This window comes from Momordica charantia (assembly GCF_013281855.1).
Source record: "Momordica charantia cultivar OHB3-1 chromosome 11 unlocalized genomic scaffold, Mcharantia_2.0 BLBB01000011.1, whole genome shotgun sequence".
In the NCBI taxonomy this organism is placed as follows: domain Eukaryota; kingdom Viridiplantae; phylum Streptophyta; class Magnoliopsida; order Cucurbitales; family Cucurbitaceae; genus Momordica; species Momordica charantia.
In genome coordinates this window covers 9,610,690-9,627,102 of record NW_028275159.1, presented here as the reverse complement: position 1 = coordinate 9,627,102, position 16,413 = coordinate 9,610,690, and positions in this window count along the sequence as shown.

Below are 16,413 nucleotides of genomic sequence, written 5' to 3'. Positions count from 1 at the left end.
ATCCCCTACGGAGGGATCCGAGGTAGTGCTCAGGTATCCTAGAAGGATATTCCAAACCCTGACCTGAAGTGGAGACATCGCTATCCTCCCCGTCATCGGAGATTCTAAAGTGTTCTATCTCCTCGAGCTCGGCCTCTAACCTACGAGCTAGATCGGATCCTAGGTTGCTGCTAATAGAGGACGACATGGCGATTATGTTCGAAAGAGAGAGGGAAGAGACCGACCTACCAGGGGTTCGAGCTGCCTTCAGATCGAACTCCAAGAATTCAAGGAACGTAAGGTATGATCTGAAGGATTGGGAGCATTTATAGCCCGTCGGAGGAACTTCCCCACCGTACACGTGTAATCAACGAGTGGCTGGGATCCTCTCTGAGACCCGAAGCGTCGGAATATTTGAATATTCCGACGATAAATATTCCGCGATGGTTGTATTTTCCCACGAATAGGAAGTCGTCACGTGTCAAAAGCAGGTCGAATGAACTTCTCTGCCAGGTCGAGATCGGACCAGACAGAGAGGGGGCCAATGTTTGGGGAAGGGTATACTCGGGACACGTGGAAGATCCCTATTGGTGCCCCAAGATGGCTCATGAATCACGCCCAGCTCGGAAGGCCGAGATGGCAGCCACCAACGCCGACAAATGCCAAGTGTGAGGGCCGAGGTGAGCCCGGCTCAGGACCGACCCACCGGGGAGCCCGGTATGGGCCGAGATGCGCAACTGTCTGCGGCGTGATTATCGGGCGTAACCGTCGGTCCTGAGATTACCGGATGTAACCGACGGTCCCGAGATTACCGAATGTAACGGTCGCTAGATTAGCGGGACCACCACCCATAAGTAGGGGACCTCACTCCCCGACCAGGTACGATGATTTCTGGCTTCGAACTAGACTTGGAATCTGACCTATACTGACTTGATCGTCGGAGTGCTCACCTTTTTGTGCAGGTCCGCCCAAGTGGTCAGGTCGGTCCGGAGGCCGGGTTCGAGCTACAACCAGGAACACACTGTTGTGCAAATCTTTGCATAAACAAAGTACAACATTATACATTTTTCAAAAAATATATATATCATATTTGTATGTTTCGATGTTTTATTTTTTACTTCTAACTTCTAAGGTCATTGTTACTAAATTTAAATATTATATTTTGATATAAAAAATTAAAATAAAAACATAGTTCTCATTATCTAGTCCTTAAATTTTAAAATATTATAATTTAAATAGTTTTAAAAACCAATTCATTAAGGTTCCTACACTGAGATATGTTACTTGACTCATTGCAATATTGAATAAGGGAATAATGCTTAAATGTTTATCATTGAACTCCCTTCCCCTTTTTTATTTACGTCATTAAATTGCTGGCAAGTAGGAGAGATAAATATATAAAAATACATATTTTTTTGTTCTTAAAAAATTAAATAGCTATGAGTTTTTTTATTGATGGTCAATAGGAAGATGCATGATGACCGATTAGAACTTAACTATTTTTATCGAATAAATCTATCGTGTCAGCTTTTTAAGTGACAGGGATGCAAACATATATTTAAACGTTTTTTACCTTATGAGCAACATATATTTAACTATTTATATGTTTAAATAAATTTAAATGTTTAAATTTAAGATTTTCTATTAGTCACGTTTTATTGAGAAAAACATTTGCCTACAAAGAGGGTGAACAAGATTCACTCTTCGGACCATGCATGTATATTCTTAAGTCGAGCTAGAAAGTTTGAAACTTTCTTACCCATTTCTTTTGATGTCTATGCATGTTCAAAGTTGTCCAGATACAAAATGTTGGTAAAAGCATTTAATTATTAGAAATTTCTTTAAAAATATATTTAATCGACAAGTTATTTAAAAATAATAATAAGCGGGTAACGTACGGTGAGAAATTTTATAGGGGTTTGAAATGATTGGACAGGGATAGTCTCTGTCACGTGAATGCCCCTAATCTCAATTCAATTTTATTTTTCCTTTGTAAGGGTCATAATAGTTTTTTCCATGAAATATATTGGTAAAAATGAGGCTGCTGTTCAAAAGGTAGACATAAATGTAATGTTTATTATATAGTGAAGCATAATGGTGACCTAACTTGAGTAATTTCATTCCGTCGAATCTAACCATAGTTGTCGAGTGGAATGAGTGTGATTTATAGTCTCACACATAATTATGTGGTGATGTATATCAATATTAGAACATAAATCGTCAAGAGGAAGTAGTTGATGCCAAAGCGAGCATAGCTCAAACGATAATTGACATATATTTCCAATTAAGAGGTTGTGAGTTTGATTCCACACCCGTCACACATTGTACTAAAAAAAAATAGTTGATCCCAACAAATTTCATGTTATTGAAATCACTTTTTTACCTGATTGGTATAGTATCATGTTCTTTTGATATATGAGTTGAATTTTTCATTATAACTTTGATTTTTCATTTTTAGTTTGGGGTGAGTTAGGTTCGATATGATTATGCTTGTCATTGAGTTTAGTGTTTTGTCATGAGTATAATGCCTTTTTGGAATCCTATAAAGTTTTAACTCACGTGTTATTTCTAAGTATTGCAAGTATTAGCTTTAGGTTCCAAGCATGAGATGTTGATTTTAAAAGTTAGGTTTGTTTTTAGATTTCATAAAGCAAATGACACGAAGCTTTTAGCTAGGTTTATTTTGTAACATTTGTACTTTTGTAACATCTTGTAAGAATATTATTTTGTTTAATATAAATATCATATTTTTTTGATATTTGGATATATAAATTTACCGTGAATTGAAATATCTTAAATTAAGTCTGGATGAGATTCTAATATGGATTTATGAAAAATAAATAAATACAAATTTCCCAACTATTTAAAAAAAAAGTCAAGACAAGTGACCTTTTCCGAAAGGTCGAGAAAAATGACTTATCCCGACATCATGATAATTACCTACCTTCCTTTGTAGAAGTCAACGGGTAATAAATAATGAATACTAATATAAGAATTTTAATAGTAAGCACACACATTATAAAAATGAAGGCATTGAAAATTATAAATCATAGATGGTAGTTTATTTAAGTAGTAATACATATTTTATATTCCTATGGAGAAATAAAAGTCTAACAACAATTAGTTCCTTTCTTTTAGTTTTTTCTTTTTTGTTCAACAACATTTTTTTTTGTTCAACGACATGTTTTAGTCAGTTAAGTTATGTTAAGTTGGTAACAATCATTAGATGTTAAGATGAGTTTGAGATAATTTTTGAGAGAGGCATGTCCATGAAAATAAATTTTTAAAACTTTGATAGCATTTGATTACATAACAAAAGTAATTTTTAAATTTTTAAATATGCTTTAAAAAAATACTTTTAAGTATTATTTTATAAAGTATTTAATTAGTGTTTATATAAGAAGTGCTTCTCTTAAAAGTACATTTTTCAAAATGCATTTTAAATTTATAATATCTTGAGTTCAACAAATATAGAAACAAGAAATCAACGAGAGTTAACACTTCTAGAACACACTTGAGCTAAAACAATGTTTAACTATGTTTGGGGAAGGGAATACCCTGGACACGTGGAGGACCCCTATTGGTGCTCCAAGATGGCTCATGAGTCATGCCCAGTTCAGATAGCCGAGATGGCCGCCACCAACGCCGACAAATGCTAAGTATGAGAGCCGAGGTGAACCAGGCCCAGGTCTGACCTACCGGGGAGCTCGGTAGGGGCCGATGTGAGCAACTGTCTACGGCGTGATTATCGGGCGTAACCGTCGGTCCCGAGATTACCGGGTGTAACCGACGGTCCTGAGATTATCGAATGTAACCGTCGCTAGATTAGCGGGACCACCACCCATAAGTAGAGGACCTCACTCCCCGATCAGGTACGATGATTTCTGGCCTCGAACTAAACTCGGAATCCGACCTATACTGACTTGATCGTCGGAGTGCTCACCTTTTTGTGCAGGTCCGCCCAAGTGTTCAGGTCGATCCGGAGGCCGAGTTCGAGCTACAATCAGGAACACACTGTTGTGCATATCCTTGCACAAACATTTGGCATCGTCTGTGGGGACGCGACAATCTAAGTCATCCCAATCCCTTTAAACCAACACGCGAGCGAACATGGTTCAACCAGCGAATTCGACCAATACGACAGATCGAAGGACTCTAGCTGCCAGCGATGCCCACCAGAGGGAGGTCGGAGCGGCAGTGGTAGAGGGGCAAGGTCACGACGGCTTAGCAACGGAACCCCTCCGTAGGTCGGCACGGATCACCGCGTCTGCCCTACCGCCTGCGCACCCGAGGACGTCCAAGGCCACCCGTGGCCGAGGTGGGACCTCTAAGAAGGGCGCCCGGGATCCAGCTCCGGCCCCAACAAGCGAGAACTTTGATGTGCTCAAGAGAGAGATGGAGGCAATGCGCACACAAATGCGCTCCATGGAGGCAATGTATAACGAAATGGTGCTAGCTGCAGGCGCAGGGTCCCGATCTGAAAATAGAGTGACGCGCATGGACGTACGCGAGCAAAGGGGTTCCCACCTCGGCCCAGCCGAGGAGGAACGCCCCGAAGACAACGAGAGCAAGGGGTACACTCGCCAGAGGGGAGACCTCCGTGAGCATCTCAACAGAAAGAGAGGCTCGTCTCTCCGAAAAGGGCAGCCACCATCCCGCTCCCACAGGAGCTCCAACCAGCAGGCTGAATCCTCTCACAATCCCGCAGGGATAATCACAAGGGAGGAGTTCGACCAGCTGAGGGGGGAGCTCGATGCTCAGGTGGAGGCCTTAAAGGCCAAATGTGAGCAGAAAGACGATTCACTGAACGATGGCGACTTGGGAGAATCGCCTTTCACCTCGGACGTTTTGGAAGCATCAATCCCTCCGAAGTTCAAAGCTCCTACCGTGAAGCCTTATGATGGGACGAAGGACCCCAAGGACTATGTTGAGGTCTTTGAAGGCCTCATGGACTTCCAAGCGGCATCAGACGCAATCAAATGCCGCGCCTTTCAGATCGCGCTTACTGGCAGCGCGCGATTGTGGTATCGGAGACTGCCAGCCAGGTCGATCTCGACCTACTCTCAGCTGAGAAGGGAGTTCCTCGCCCAGTTCTCTTCTCGGCACTATGACAAAAAGACAGCGACCCATCTTGCCACCATCAGGCAGAAGAAGGGTGAGACGCTGCGGGAGTATGTCACCAGATTCCAGGAGGAGCAGTTGAAGGTTGCACACTGCTCCGATGACTCGGCCATATGCTATTTCCTCACCGGTCTAGCCGACGAAGTCCTCACGGTGAAACTTGGAGAGGAGGCCCCAGCCACCTTCGCCGAGGTGCTCCAGAAGGCGAAGAAAGTCATCGATGGACATGAGCTCCTCCGAACCAAAACCGGCCGACCTGAACGAAAGATCGGCCGGGGCCGAAGTGGAAAAGACGAAAGGGCAGATCCCAAGTCCAAGGACAAGGGATCCTCTTCCAGCGGCCGAACTGAGTATCGAAGGGCGGAGAGCGGACCTACCAGGAGCCGACCTTACGAGCGCTTCACCCCGACCACGATTCCAATTTCTGAGATCCTAACGAACATCGAGGAGTCTAGAATGGAAAAACTACTCAAGCGTCCTGAGAAACTTCGGGGAGCCCCGGAGAGACGCAGCAAGGACAAGTATTGCCGCTTCCATCGGGAGCACGGCCACAACACGTCGGACTGCTGGGAATGAAGCGCCAAATTGTGGATCTAATTCAAGACGGCTACTTCAAGAAGTTTGTGGGAAAGCCCAGGTCTAGCTCAGCAGAGAAAAAGGAAGAGCGAAAGCGTTCAAGGATGCCACCCCGGCGCACCGACCGACCTGCGGTCATCAATACCATTTTTGGAGGGCCAAGCGGGGGTCAGTCCAGGCATAAAAGAAAGGAGTTAGCCCATGCAGCCAGGCGCGAGGTGTGCATCATCAGGGAGCGGGGGCCGACCTGCCCAATCACCTTCGGCGGTGCAGACTTGGAGGAGGTCCACCTGCCCCACAATGATGCACTTGTGATTGCTCCTTTGATTGATCATGTGGTGGTCAGGAGAGTGCTGGTAGACGGGGGCGCATCCGCTAACATCCTGTCCTTACCGACCTACCTCGCCTTGGGCTGGACGAAGTCGCAATTGAAGAGAAGCCCGACGCCGCTGTTTGGGTTCTCTGGAGAATCGGTCATCCCAGAGGGTTGCATCGACTTGCCGGTCACGCTAGGGCAGGACCAAACTCGGATCACTCAAATGGCCGAGTTCGTGGTAGTTGACGGTAGATCGGCCTATAACGCCATCTTTGGGAGACCCATCATCCACTCATTTCGGGCCATTCCTTCAACACTTCATCAAGTTTTGAAGTATCCCACCCCCAATGGCGTGGGCACGGTCCGAGGAGAACAGACCGCTTCGAGGGAGTGTTATGCCTCCGCACTCAAAGGCTCGTCGGTCTGCGCCCTCGAAACTCTCGCCGGTAGGGATGGGACGCTCGAGTTCGAGGCCGACCTGCCGAGGAAGGAGTTTGCCACACCCACTGAGGAGCTCGAGCTTGTTCCTCTGCTTAGTCCCGAGAAGCAGGTAAGCATAGGAACCAAGCTGGGGGCCACCGATAGAGAGGAGCTAATCCACTTCCTCAGATCCAACTTGGACGTCTTTGCGTGGTCCCATGAGGACATGCCTGGCATTGACCCGCGAACGCCTCAGCATAGATCCATCATTCCGACCTGTGAAACAAAAGAGAAGACCTATAAACAAGGAGAGGAGTGATGTAATTGTTGAGGAAGTTAACAAACTTTTGAAAGCTGAATACATAAGAGAAATTTCGTATCCCGAGTGGCTCTCCAATGTTGTATTAGTTAAAAAATCTAACGGCAAGTGGAGAATGTGCGTAGATTTTACGAACTTAAATAAGGCATGCCCGAAAGATTGCTTCCCACTGCCGAGGATTGATCAGCTCGTGGACGCCACAGCCGGGCACGAACTGCTCACCTTCATGGACGCCTACTCTAGGTACAACCAAATCAAGATGCATGTCCCAGATGAAGGTCATACCGCTTTCATAACGGACCAAGGTCTGTACTGCTGTAAGGTCATGCCCTTCGGGTTAAAGAACGCATGAGCGACCTACCAGAGAATGGTGAACAAAATGTTCGCCAAGCAGATCGGCCGGAATATGGAAGTGTATGTGGACGACATGCTTGTCAAGAGCAAGCAGTCTAAGTCGCATCTCTCCGACCTGGCCGAAGCCTTCGAGGTCTTGAGGACATATCAAATGAAGCTCAACCCGGCTAAATGTGCCTTTGGAGTCTCTTCGGGAAAATTCCTTGGCTTCATGGTGCACATCCGGGGAATCGAGGCCAACCCCGAAAAGATTAAAGCCGTGATCGAGATGGAGGCACCTAAAACGCTGAAGCAGCTTCAGTGCCTCAATGGCAGGATTGCGGCCCTGAACCGATTTGTTTCAAGGTCGACAGATAAGTGTCTTCCTTTCTTCAAAGTCCTACGAAAGAAAGGGCCGTTTGAATGGACAGCGGAATGCGAGCAAGCGTTTCAGCAATTGAAGAGCTACCTCTGTTCGGCGTCTTTGCTCGCCAAGCCCATGCCGGGGGACAAGCTCCAATTGTACTTAGCAGTGTCTGACAGTGCCGTCAGCTCGGCCCTAATCAGGCAAGAGGAAGCGCGGCAAAACCCGATCTACTACACAAGCAAGGCTATGGCCGAAGCCGAGACTAGATACCCTCAGTTGGAGAAGTTGGCTCTCGCTTTGGTCACCTCGGCCCGACGACTTAGACCATACTTCCAAGCCCATACGGAGGTGGTGCTCACTAACTTGCCCCTAAAAAGCATCTTCCATAAGCCAGAAGCTTCTGGACGCCTAATGAAGTGGGCAATAGAGCTAAGTGAGTACGACATCCAGTTCGAACCCAGAACTGCGTTGAAAGGACAAGCAGCGGCAGATTTCATACCCGAGCTCACACCACCTTCCGAGCTGAACGAGTCCGACCTACCTTGGACAGTCTATGTCGACGGATCCTCCAATGAGAAGGGGTGCAGAGCCGGGGTCCTCTTGCTCGGACCAGGGGGCGAGCGATTTGAGTATGCCTTGCGGTTCGGCTTCCGGACTTCTAACAACGAGGCTAAGTATGAAGCATTTATTGTCGGCCTGCGAATCGCTCGAGCATTGGGGGCCTCTTGTGTTAAGGTCTTCAGTGACTCCCAGCTGGTTGTGAGCCAGATCAAGGATGAGTACCAAGCCAAAGACACCCGAATGGAGAAGTATTTGGGCAATGTCAGATCGTACCTCGCCCAGTTTCGAACTTACGAAGTAAGCCGAATTCCGCGAGCAGAAAATTCTAACGCTGACGCCTTGGCCAAGTTAGCATCGGCGTACGAGACCGACCTGGCCAGGTCGGTCCCCGTCGAGATCCTAGATAACCCCTCGATCTTAGAGCCAGATCAGATGGAGATCAGCGCTCCAGAATCCTCATGAATGGACCCGATCGCGGACTTCATTAGGGGCAACTCACCACAAGACCCCAAGGAGAGCAGAAAGTTGGCAAGGCGGGCAGCTCGATTCGTGGTCCGAGATGGGGCACTGTACCGACGTGGCTTTTCCTGCCTCTATTGAGATGCCTAACCCCTGAAGAGGGCCTGTACGTCTTCAGAGAGATCCACGAAGGAGTGTGCGGCAATCACTCAGGCACCTGATCGCTGTCAGCCAAAGTGATCCGACAAGGATACTATTGGCCGACCCTCAGCCAGGACGCCAAGAAGTTCGTTAGAACTTGCGACAATTGCCAACGCTACGGAACCATAATCCACCAACCTCCCGAGCTGCTCACCCCCATCTCGGCCCCGTGGCCATTCGCGCAGTGGGGGTAGATATCATTGGTCCTTTCCCTTTGGGCAAGGGCCAGACCAAGTTCGCTGTGGTTGCTGTGGATTACTTCACCAAGTGGGCTGAGGCCGAAGCGCTCTCCCACATAACGGAATCCAGAGTCACGTCCTTCGTATGGACGAATATCGTATGTCGCTTTGGTATACCGCAGGCCATAGTGACAGACAATGGGAAGCAGTTTGACAACGCCAAATTCAGAGACTTTTGCAGCAAACTTGGCATAAGTCATCTCAGTTCGTCCCCCGCACATCCGCAAGCAAATGGGCAGGTGGAGGCAGTCAACAAGATCATTAAGCGGGACATCAAACTTAGACTGGACACCAAGAAAGGCAGGTGGGCCGAGGAGCTACCAGAGGTTCTATGGTCGTACCGGACCACCCAACGAGAATCGACGGGTGAGACCCCGTTCTCCCTAGCCTTCGACTCCGAAGCTGTAGTCCCGGTTGAGATCGGCATGCCATCTGACAGAGTAGAGCATTACGAGCCTACGACAAATGAGGAAGAGCTGCTCCTCAACCTCGACTTGTTGGAAGAAAGAAGAGCAATGGCCCAGCTACGCCTGGCGGAATATCAGGGCAGAATGGCCAGACATTACAATGCCCGCGTTCGACCTCGGGCCTTTCAGGTTGGACATCTGGTCTTAAGGAGGGTCCAAACGCATGTAGGTGCCCTTGATCCGGCATGGGAGGGCCCGTTTGAGATCAAAGGCATAGTCCGACCTGGGACGTACACGTTGGCCGATCTGAAAGGAGACGTCCTCGTGCACCCGTGGAACGCGGAGCACCTGAAGCGTTATTATCCTTGAGATGCCAAAAGGATTTTCAATGAATCTGTAAAGACTGTTCCAAAAGAATTATGATCGGAATAAATGTGATGATTTAATTTCATGCTTCCGAGTTCGACCAGAAATTAAATGGGGGCCGCGGACTCCCACGCGATCGCATTCCAGCAGTTGGTTCAAATTCAATCCTCCGAAGCCTAAGGGTACGAGGTGCGATGCCAAAGCCACTGACGAACTTAAAATTCAAAACCTTCAAGGCAAAGGGGCGATGTGAAAAGTTCAAAATGATCAAGCCTCCGAACTTGGGGGTACGAGGAATGATATGAAGAATAGCTACGGACTTGAAGAATAGCTACGGACTTAGGATTTTAGCCTTGTTACCTTTTTTAAGTTAAGGGTGAAATGTTAAAAATCCAGAGTTGATGCAATGCATTGAATGCTAGACAGAGATTCAAATTCAAACTTTCAAATTATTTTAATTAAAGGCGCGACCTCAAAAGTAAGAGGTGCGAGGTGACATTAGCTGCAGTTCAAAGGAAAAGCAAAGAAAAGAGGTTGCCAACAACAGAGTAGAAGCAAATGGGAGTCTCTTTATTGAATGAAGAGCAGAGCCAAGGCTTATAGACCTTGCAGCTCTGCCCTGACACTTACAAAACCAAAGAAAAGGGAGGAAGATCAGCGAAAAGCCTCGTGAAGGGTGGTCGCCTAAGAGCCCGCTTGAGGAACGCCCTCTTGAGTGGGGCCGACCTGGTCCTCTTCGGGATCGGAGTAGTCAGAGTCCAGATCTCTGATATACTGATCTACCAACGCTTGGGGGCCAGGGGTGCCGCCAGGACCAGACGCCCACTTCTCGGCATACCTTTTTTTCAGACCGCTGAGATCGATCTGAAGGTCGGGCATGTCGGAAGCAATGCCCTTCATGAGGAACTTGAAGCCCGCGTCAGAAAAGTCCTTGGCAAATCCATCGAAGTCAGGATGTTGCCTAAACGATTCCTCCAATAGGACTCCATTGCTGAGGCGCTCATTCGCCGTCTCCAGTTCGGCAGTCGCGTGCTCCAGCTCCTTGTCTTTCGCTTCAAGCACCTGGAGCATGTCGTCCTTCTCCTTCAGGAGCTAGAACTTCTCCCTCTCCAAGCCCCTGGTGATAGCGTGGGCACCTCGGAGTTGGGCCTTGCGCCTGTCCTCTTCCTTCTTCAGCAGCTCGGCCTGGGACTCCACCTCGGCCTTCAAAGCCTCCACCTCAGAGTGAGCCTTCAGCAGCTCATCCTTCATGGTGGAGGAAGCAGCCTCCAAGGCAGCGGAGAACTCCTCTTTCTCCCTTGCTGCCAGAACTTCCCTTCCATCCAGCTCGGCCTTGACAGCCAGAGCCGATTGAATGGAAGCCACGAACGCCTGAGAAATGGTACAAGGAAAAAGTTAGATCGGAATACCTGTTGGGCGAAATCAAGCAAAAATGGGGCACTAGTCTTACCTCGGCGGCGTAGTTGATGGTCCTCTGCAGAACGGACCCAGGGTCGCTCACAAATTTGGACGCCCTCCTTAGGCAGCGGTCCAAACTTGCAGCTGAGATGCGGGACACCTGGTCCCTCACCCCGGAACTTGACGGCTCAATTCTGAACCGTGCCGTCACGTCGGACGTCCCGCCCATCCTGGCCGCAGGATCGTCCACCCGATCTGCGAAACTTGCAGGTAAGACCCTGCAAGCTCCGACCTCCGAGGGGGAGATCGCCTTCTTTTTCTTCCTTCTTCGCTTCAGAGGGGCTTCCTCCCTCACCTCCTCGCCCAAAGGCGGGGCGTCCACCGCCTCGGTTTGGGCGTCCACCGTCTCGGTCTGATCCCTGGGGCGCTTCTCCCTTGAGGGACCCCCAGAAGACTCCAGCTCGATCACCGGGGCTGGATCTTCCGAGGCAGGCCCTGCCACGGCAAGGGTGGCAGGTTTCGAACTCTAGGCGGCCTCAAGAGCATGGGCTCGGCCCTTAGACTTGCGCTTCACGCCGCTTGCAAATCCGCAAACCATGGTTGCAAAATAAAAACAGGGGTCAGCACAAGGTTAGAAGAAAAAGGGGGGAGGCAAGCTCGGCATACCAAGTTCAGAGTTCGGCCTTGAGGATTCAATGGGACGAACTGCGGGGTTGTAATATAGCAGCCCGGACTCAAGCAGTAGTTCGTCGGTTACCAGGGTTCCGACCTTCCTACCCCTCGGAAAGCGCTCCTTGTAGTGTTTCAGCGTATCGAAGGAGGCTTGCGTAGGCTCGGGGACTGGTCGGATTGAAACTGCACGAGGACAAAAACCGAGTTAGACCTGAATGACAGAAGAGAAAACTACGAAAAGCAAGAACTACTCCGTACCTAGGTTCCCAAACCTAGTGGGGACGTCAAAGAAGGAACGACCTGACTCGTCCTTTGCGAGCCATTTCCCGGAAGCGTAGAACCACTTCCTCACCCATCCCTTGATGGAGGTCGGCCCCTTAACTATACCGCCTGCGCCTTTCCTTGCGCACATATAGAACCGACCAGACTTCTTAGCTATCCTTTTCGCCTCGAAGCACGCGAGGAGCTGGTCTACGTCCAACAGCTCGGCCTCCTCACTATCCCGAGCTCGTAGCCAAAAGAGGATGACCAAAGCGAAAATGCCACCCCACCCATTGGGGGCCACTTGAGCCGGAGCCAACCCAGTCCGGAAGAGAAATTCTTGGACAAAAGGGTGAAGGGGAAGTCTGAGGCCGTACTCAAACATTTTGAAGTAGAGAGTGACCCATCCCTCCGGAGGATTGTCAGCTCTCTCCCCCTCCTCCGGAAGCCTGAGGAGGATGTTCTCAGGGATAGCGAACGCCCTACGAAGGGATCCGAGGTAGTGCTCAGGTATCCTAGAAGGGTATTCCAAACCCTGACCTGAAGTGGAGGCGTCACTATCCTCCCCGTCATCGGAGATTCTAAAGTTTTCTATCTCCTCGAGCTCGGACTCTAACCTAAGAGCTAAATCGGATCCCAGGTTGCTGCTAATAGAGGACGACATGGCGATTACGTTCGAAAGAGAGAGGGAAGAGACCGACCTACCAAGGGTTCGAGCTGCCTTCAGATCGAACTCCAAGAATTCAAGGAACGTAAGGTATGATCTGAAGGATTGGGGGCATTTATAGCCCGTCGGAAGAATTTCCCCACCGTACACGTGTAATCAACGAGCGGCTAGGATCCTCTCTGAGATCCGAAGCGTCGGAATATTTGAATATTCCGACGATAAATCTTCCGCGACGGTTGTATTTTCCCACGAATAGGAAGTCGCCACGTGTCCAAAGCAGGTCGAATGAACTTCTCTGCCAGGTCGAGATCGGACCAGACAGAGAGGGGGCCAATGTTTGGGGAAGGGAATACCCTGGACACGTGGAGGACCCCTATTGGTGCTCCAAGATGGCTCATGAGTCATGCCCAGCTCGGATAGCCGAGATGGCCGCCACCAACGCCGACAAATGCTAAGTATGAGGGCCGAGGTGAACCAGGCCCAGGTCTGACCTACCGGGGAGCTCGGTAGGGGCCGATGTGAGCAACTGTCTACGGCGTGATTATCGGGCGTAACCGTCGGTCCCGAGATTACCGAATGTAACCGTCACTAGATTAGCGGGACCACCACCCATAAGTAGAGGACCTCACTCCCCGATCAGGTACGATGATTTCTGGCCTCGAACTAAACTCGGAATCCGACCTATACTGACTTGATCGTCGGAGTACTCACCTTTTTGTGCAGGTCCGCCCAAGTGTTCAGGTCGATCCGGAGGCCGAGTTCGAGCTACAATCAGGAACACAATGTTGTGCATATCCTTGCACAAACAAACTATATTTGTTGTCTGTATGCTTTAATCTTGTAATTAATTTAGGGAGGTGATCAAAGCATTAGTATTTCCACTTAAAATTATAATTTAAATACTTTAAAAAATAAATAATAAATAAATAACATTTTTTAACTATTTAGTTCTTGTGTATTTAAAAGTTATATTGTGGGTATTTATTCTATAATTAAAATTGGGGTTAAGATATGAGTGTCATTTTAATTTCAGTTTTTGTTCATTGATCATGGTCCTTTTAAGATATTTATTTTAGTCAATATACTTTTAATTTAATTTATTTTAGTCCGGACTCTTTTAAGTGGTTGTTTTGGTCCCTATAATTATAAAAAGTAGTCATTTTTGTCTCTTGGTTTATTTTTTAATCTCATTTTTTACTATCACAATTTCACCATGGCGTTACACTCAATATTTTTTTTGAAATGTAACCATAACTTTATACTATAAGTCATAAGATTTCCGTTACGTGTAGCATTTGTGTTAAAATTTTGAAGATATGAATCAAAATGGTCACTTCTAAAAAAGTATATGGACTGAAAAGAACATTTTGAAAGTACATGGCCAAAATATAACAAAATTATAAGTACATGGATTAAAATAACTATTTTGAAAGTACAATGACCCGAATGAATCAAACCTGAACCAAAGTATTTTAACTCTAAAATTAATTTACTACTGTTTTTATTGTGAACGAGAAGTAATTTAGTGTGATAAATTATTTGTGAGTGATTCCAGATGTATATATATATATATATATATATTGGACTTTGACTATTGACCAGCCAAAACAATTCGTCACATTGAATTTTTACCATTTTAGTTCTTCCGTTTGAATAGGTGCATTAAACTTCATGCACTTATTAAAAAACCTTAAAAGTTAGGCACCAAATTTTTTTTTCTTTTGTTAATTAAACAATTATAAGGAATGAATGATCAAACCGTTGAATTTAAAATAGTAATATATATGTCAAAACTAACCTAACTAAACGATAATTGACATATATCTTAAACCAAGAGATTGTGAGTTTGATCCCACCCCACATGTTGTATTAAAAAAGAAAAAAAGAAAAAAAAAATGGTAGTACATGTCGTATCTATCTACAGGTGTTGATGTAGAAATTTGGTCCCCTGAGATCTCGCCAAATTGACACCAGTCTTTTAAGTATGGAAGGGATCGATGTGACCTGCAAAACAGAATAGCACTAGAACTGGTGTGGCTTTGGGCACACGGGCTCTGATGCTTAAGTTAGCATTGGGGAAGTCGAGTGAGGAGAAGAGTAGGAGGTTTCAACATACCTTTTAGGTGTGACCCCTTTCCTTATTTACAGTTTTTCCTCCCTCCTAGGGTTTAATTATTCGAACCTTAGGTCATTCACATCATCGGGCTTCTTGGGTTGTGAGATGCTTCGTTGTTGTGGGCTCCAACATCGGAACTGGGTCGAGGTTTTACAAACACAAGTTGACCGAGCAGGGACCGAGAGAGAAGTCGAGAGGTGTTCTCGACCCGTAGCCGAAAACACCTCGGCGCCTCAACACCGAGGTCGGGTCGGCCGTTGAGTGGGTTGGCCCTTAGGTTTTGGGTCGACCCCAGTTGGTAGTTGTTTCGGGGTTCTTCCTTCTTCTTCCCGGTCCGATTCTCATTCTCGTTTGGACTGTTTTACTTCCGATAACAATAGCTTCAACTCTCAAAATAGAAGCTGATGAGCGTAAGTAAAATGTTAAGACTTCTATATTTGAGAGTACTTGTTGCTCAGTCGTTCCATGAGTGACTGTTTTTGTGGAACAGCCCCTCGTACCATCTCGTCTGGGTTAATTGTCGTTTCATGGGTTGGCCTTTTTAGCCCTCATACCCTTTTTGTCATAGTCTGTCATGGTCAAGCCTCTTGGGCTTTGTCATACAATTAATTTTAACTGTTTAGGTCTTTTAGGATACAACTTTTAGCTGGGCTAGCTGTACCCCATTGAGTTAACCTGTTTGGATTTTGCCTAAGGTTTTATATCTAGGGTTCACTCTTGGGTTTCTAACCTATTTGGTTTTTGTTAATCGCTTCATACCCTGAGTCCAGTCGATATCATTTTGTCACTGTCAATTATCGTTTTTTGGGCTGGCTGTCATAGCCCCTATTCTCTTTCATTGTAATCGGTTGCAATCAAATCTCTTAGGCACTGCTATACGGTTAGTTTCTACCGTTTAGATTTTGGCATTGGGATCTAACTTCTCAGCAGGGCTAGTAGTACTCCATTTGGATTTCTAACCTGTTTAGCTTTTGCCCATGCCTTATACCCCAGGGTTCACTCTCGAGTTTCTAACCTATTTGGCTTTTGCCAATGATTTTTATACCCTGAGTTTAGTTGACACCCTTGGGTGTCTTAACATATTTGGCTTCTGCCGGTTTTTAACTCAAGTTCAATCAACACCCTCGGGTTTCTAACTTATTATGGCTTTTGCCAAATGGTTTTCTACCCGTGGGTTTCATTAACCGGTTTAGGCTTGCCTGCTTTTTGTTTTGACCTTGCTGGGCAGTATGCCTACCTTTTTCAGCACCTTAGGATTTTCTTCCCTGGTTTCACTGATTGGCTTCTAGCTTATCTACCTGCTTCTAGGTCTATCCCAGCTCGAGTTCCTTGACCATTGTTACTCACTAGCCCCCACTTGAGGAGGTTTTGTTTAAAGTATCAAATGAAAACTTTTTCAAGTACCTCAAGCCTTGTTGTTCTCTCCTGTGTTGCTTTCTTCTAACTACTCGTGTAGACTAAGTGACTTCTCCTTGCCAGCACAAATTTTTGGAAACCGGGTCGGCTTTCCAGGCAGTTCTTGTACTACGTGCTACTGACTTTTACTGTCGTGTAGTTATCTGGATCTGGTCAGCGGAAGAGACATAGTCGGTAGAAGATGCCTGATCGGTGGAATAGGTCTGGTCAACAGAATAA